This window comes from Fukomys damarensis, unplaced genomic scaffold (assembly GCF_012274545.1).
Source record: "Fukomys damarensis isolate Sample0158 unplaced genomic scaffold, DMR_v1.0_HiC HiC_scaffold_16, whole genome shotgun sequence".
In the NCBI taxonomy this organism is placed as follows: Eukaryota; Metazoa; Chordata; class Mammalia; order Rodentia; family Bathyergidae; genus Fukomys; species Fukomys damarensis.
The window spans coordinates 87,003,339-87,008,881 of NW_022900928.1; the positions used below are offsets into that span (position 1 = coordinate 87,003,339).

Genomic DNA, 5,543 nt, shown 5'->3' on the forward strand with positions numbered 1-5,543 from the left:
AAAAAAAAAAAAAAAAAAAAAACCCTAAAAAACTAAAAACAATGTTCACACACATGAAAAAACAAATACAATCAAGAAAAAAAGCAAGTGAACAAGAAAAAAACAAAAGCAAAGAGAAAGGGGAGATGGTTTCTCTGTGATCGCAAACCTGTGGCTATATTCTGGGGCCTACAATTGTGTGGTGCTGTCCAATTCAGGGCACGACTGCTGTCACTGGTAGAAAAAGGAGGCAGACAGAGCCCAGATCTGTGCTGCATGATCCCATCAAGCCTTCAGTAGGATTAGGGAAGGGTGCTGATTCTGCTGTTTTCAACTCTATGGAAGTTTAGGCTGATCCTGGCCTCTGGTTGTAGGGTTGGAGCCTGAGTTATTCACTTTATAAGACTCTGGATGTTTCTTACCAGACTGACCATGGCTCCTGGACCCTGGATATCTCACACAGTTGTCATTCATACAGTCACTATGTGATTTCAGCACTGGGAGCCCCGAGATAAAGCCAACCGATAGCTTCTCCAAGTCCTGGGTTCAACTGGCCCCTTCCTGAAATGGCATCTGACCCAACACCTTCTCCAAGGACACACCAGTCACTTGGACAGGAGTCACTCACAGCTGTCACAGTGCCCAGCATTCTGTCCTCCATTCCGCGGGTGCACTTCTGCCTGGAGACCGCTGGAGTCACCAACCCTCACCGTGTCTATGTAGATTCAATCCTCTTCTGTCATGCCACGAGCCGGGAGCAATGGAGAAGTGCAGTTTGCCTCCTCCTTTTTCTTTCTTTCTTTTTGTTTTCTTTTTTTTTTTTCTTCCCATTTTCCAATTCACCCTTTCTAAACAAAAAATATTTCCAAATTATTTTTGGCAATTTTCCTCATAAATATTTATAACAGTGACAGATCCACTATTAACAATTTTTATGGTCACTATTTTTTTAAATTAACTTTATTGGTACATTTTAGGTATACATTATGACCACATTCATCATTGGGATCTTGTACCTTTACATGATATATCTAGGTTCTTATTTTTCCCCATTCCCCTGCCCCCCTTTTCACCCCTCCACCCCTCCCTATTCACAAAAGCTTTGCTTCCGTTTTTTCTTTCTTTTCTCATATGTTTTTTCTTTTCCTTTCCCCCATCTACCTACTTCCCCTTCCCCTTTGAACCTTTGCTTCCTTTTTCACATTATCTGTTATCCATTTTGGTCCTCATCTACACTTTCAGTTTCTCAAACCAGAGACAATTTGGTGTTTACATATGCAAGTCCCGTTTATTTCACTTAGGACGCCCCTCCATTTTCTGTGTGGCAGTCTGTCTCTTCACTTTCTCTGAGGACTCCAGTTTTCCCTTCAGATCCTTCCTGGGTACCAGGAATGCACCTCCATCCTTTTCTTCCCCAAGTTTTGTTTTCTTATGTCTGGATTCTGAATCTTGGAGAAGTTGATATATTGCTGCTTACGGCTCTGCCATCTTTCTGGAAGTCTTAATCTTTGCTTTGAGCTATTATTTATTTTCATGTGCTTCCTTTTTGCTAATTCTAGTTTTCTAAATGATATTTACTCTCATTCTCATTGATGTGTTTAGTTCTCCAAACTTTCTTCTGATTGCCACTTCAAATATACCACACAGATTTAATATATACTTTTCATCATCGTTACATTTTAGAAATTCAGCAATATTAACTTTCACTCACTTTTTCATCCAAGGATTAAAGAAATTTTTCCATATGAAAAAGTCTTTTCTCGTTAAGATTTTGTTAATAATCTGTTGTTTTATGGTATTGTCATCAGACAAATTTGAATATAAGATTTCACTTTAGGGAACTTACTAATGTTTATTAAAGTTTTCTAACATAGTTTTTGGAAATGTCGCATGTAAACTTGAGAATTGTATGCTTTATTGTCAGAATATTCCATTTAATGTATATTCATAGGCTGGTCTTGTAAGCGTTTCTGAATCTTCTACATCCTCAGTCTTTGACCGCTTGGTCTATCCTGTGTTGAAAATAAGGTATTGAATGCTCCTCCATGTTTCTCTGTGTCTCCTTGCATTTCCTATGTGTTCCGCTTCATAAAGGTGGCCATTGTGCTAATTTATATCACTGTTGTAGCTCCATCATGAATTATGGTCTTAACATTTTAATGTGTTCTTGTTTGTCTTAGATTTCAACTCCATCTCAATATTAGGACTGCAATCTCTTTTCTCACTACTTTCACTTTCCTTGAGTGTATTCTTTTCTCCATCTCTTTTTAAAACTTGCTGTATAATTTTCTTGTTAAATAATAGGTCTTGCAGTATGTAGCAAACTACAACAAATCTTTGTATTTAACACTCCATGAATAATTATGTGTATGATATAGTGCATATTAGTACGACTGTAATATTTTATAAAATATTTAGGGCTTTTTTGTTATTTTTGCTATCTTCCTTTCTCTACAAGACATGTATATTTTTCTCTTATTTTTAAAACGTTTGTACTTTGGAATTCTGTATTTTCATTATAGTGTTTGCCTTTGACCTATGTCCTCTTTGGTAACCTAGGCTCTGTTTTCTTATTTAATTTTTTACCACCTGAGATATGAGATTCAGTTTTTAATAATATATTTCAACTCCCACCTACTTTCTAAAAGTCAATAAATTTATTCTACTTACATTTGCTCCTTTTCTTTTCCTTTCATTTTCATGTTAGAGTATTTTCACAATGTGTAACTTTGTATCTCAGGGTTTCTTCCTTGCTTCTGCCTTCAAGTCCCATGGATACAGCTCCCATATACACAGTGGGAGATACCACTGTGCACATGATGGTTTGTATTTTGGTGCCCCCCTTGCAAGCCTCATGCACTCATAGGTGGGGCTTTGGGAGGTGTTTGAATCATGAGGGCATGATACACATCACTGGATTAGTCCACTGATGAGCTTTTAGCTAATGTGATGTTGACAAGTGAAGCCCGGTTGAAGAAGGTGGTCACTGGGTGTGTCCTGGAAAGGTTTATCTCCCTCCCACCTCCCTGGGCTTTCTCTGCATCCTGTTACCATGCCACAGACTGCGTCTGCCACACTGCCCTGCTTTGGAGCCAGCTGACTGTGGACTGAAACCTCTACAAACAGTGAGCCAAAATAAACTTCGCCTTCCTTGAGGTGTGTGTGGCAGCTATTCTATCCTAGCAATGAAGACAATAACTAAGAGCGCATTGTTGCTCTTTTTTCTAGTTTTTCTAGTCTATTGTTTAAATGAAGTCCATTCTCTGCCAGGAGGAGGTTGTAGACACAGCTGCCTACACTGTCATATGTCTGAAGCTGCTTTCCATAATCTTGGCGCTTAGCCATTTGACTAAAAATAAAAATTCCTTTTCGTACTTTCTTTCACTTTAAAATGTGCTTCATTTCTGCTTTGTTTTTTAGTTTGCTTTTGAGAATTCTAATTTCAGTTATTCCTTTGATCTTATATGATACTTAATATTTTTTTTTGGCCTGAAACCCTTGAGAGTTCTTTGTTTTTGAAGTCTAACGATTCTACTAGGATATATTTTAAAGATAGTTATTTCTTCTTCATTTCCCCAGATTCTCTGTAGGGTTTTTATTATGTAAATTTGAATCTTATTTTAATTTTGGCAAGTCTTGGATTAAAATTTAAAAACCGTTTTGGGGGGATCAAAGCTGGTGCCTTGCACATGCTAGGTGTGTGCTCTGCCAATGGGCCAAATCCCCAAACCTCCAGTTATGCTTTTTTGTTTGGTTTTCAGCATCAATAACATCAGGGAAATGTATGTTGCGTCTCATTGATTCCATAGTCAACCATTTTTTCTTTGATCTTTTTTATTTCTTCATTATCTTATTTTCATTTGTGAATTATTTTTTCTTCACTCATCTTATTCGGCTTTTCATTAGAGTCATATCTGAGTCATTTGCTGTGGAATATTTTTTCTCCTTTCCTGCCTGAGTTTGATCAACACCCTTTTCATTTCTTGCTGCTTCTTCTTTCCGTTTTTGTTTTTAATTTTCAGATCTCAGCAGTTCTGGATGCCAGCCTGCTGCGTGGTTGATCTCCCTCCGGATGCTCTCTGGTACTCTATCTCGTGGTTGTCTTTAGGGAAAGTGTTTCTCAGCTCGGATGTGTTAACTCGTACTCTTCCTGTTTGTGTTCGCTCCACCCCGTGCACTCTGTGTCCCTGTGGTGAGTCACACAGCCCCTCACTCACAGCCCTGTGCCCAGTCCATGTGGCACAGTCCAGGTCCCTTAGCAGATGAGGTTTGGTTCATGGGAGGCACCTTCTGGCTTTGATATTATTCTATCTTCTAAGAACCTATATTTTCCTTTCACTTTTATTTTTGCCACCCAATCTCCTCAAATGCCTCTCCCTTATAGTTTTTCTTTTTCTCTCAGAAGCCTCAGACCTTTTAGAGGGGGCGCACGATCAAACTCAGGACCTTGCACTTGCAAGGCAGGTGGCCAAACCACTGAGTTAAAATCTCTGGCCTCATACCTTTAGAAGACATTATGTCTTCATTATGTATGTCACATTATCATAAGTCTCCTCGTCATCAGTGCTATGGTCTACAAACACAACTTTTTTGTGTTTTCACAATTGGGACAACCTTTACTGCTCTGATGGTGGTGGTGGTGGTGGTGGCGGGGTGTGTGTGTGTGTGTGTGTGTGTGTGTGTGTGTGTGTGTGTGTGTAGCTGGGGACTGAACCCAAGGCCTTCACAGTGAGATGTATGGGAAGCCCTTCTTTATTTTTACGTTTATTATTTTGAGACAAGGTCTCACTAAGTGGCTAAGTTGCCCAGGCCAAGGTGAACATGTGCATCTCACATGGGAGAAGGATGGGAAGTCGTGGTCTGAGAGTTGGTCATGCACCCCCTGAACAGAGCACAAGGATGCAGAAAAGTCACACATGGGGTGGGATTCAGTGAGAGATTTTGGTGCAGAGCAAATGCACCCAAGTGTTAGCCAATACTGTCAGGAAAATAATGGGAGAAATTAGGAAAGCCTTCATGGGTTAAAAGGTTTTAATTTACACCTTAAAATTTAGGTAACAAATAAGCCAGAAGGGCTGGGTGTGGTGGTGCATGACTGTAATTTCAGTACTCAGGAGGCTGAGGCAGGAGGATCGCTGTGAGTTCAAGACCAGCCTGGGCTACATAGTGAGTTCCAGATCAGTCTCAACTACATAGTGAGACCCTGTCTCAAAATAAAAAGCCCGAAGGAAGGGTTTTTAAGTGTGTTCACCACAAAAGAAATGCTAGATGCTTGAAGACCTCAGGATGTTTAACCTGGTTCAAACATTATGCAGTATTAGTGTGTATCACACCATCAGATGGACAATTTAATGCTAACTATCAGCACAAGCTCAATTTAATTACTTAAATAAATAAATAATAAAAGTGATGAACATAGGCAAAAAAAAATTAAGTAGGAATGATGGAAAGAGATTCCAGGGAGATTTATAGTTTGGACAAAGACATAGGGGTGATCTTCGAGACTGGTGTATTGGCAAGCAGTCAGGACAGGTAGAGTAGCAGAAACTGGGGCAATCTGACTG

At 39.5% G+C, this 5,543-nt stretch overlaps 1 long non-coding RNA gene across 1 annotated transcript in view; it reads right to left on the reverse strand.

Moving 5' to 3' along the window:
• The window catches only part of LOC104874453, a 49,890-nt gene extending 49,322 nt beyond the window's left edge, over positions 1-568 (reverse strand). Inside the window, exon 1 of the long non-coding RNA XR_783733.1 lies at positions 402-568. This is a non-coding gene — a long non-coding RNA (uncharacterized LOC104874453). The remainder of the gene's footprint in view (positions 1-401) is intronic.
• Positions 569-5,543: the final 4,975 nt, after the last annotated feature.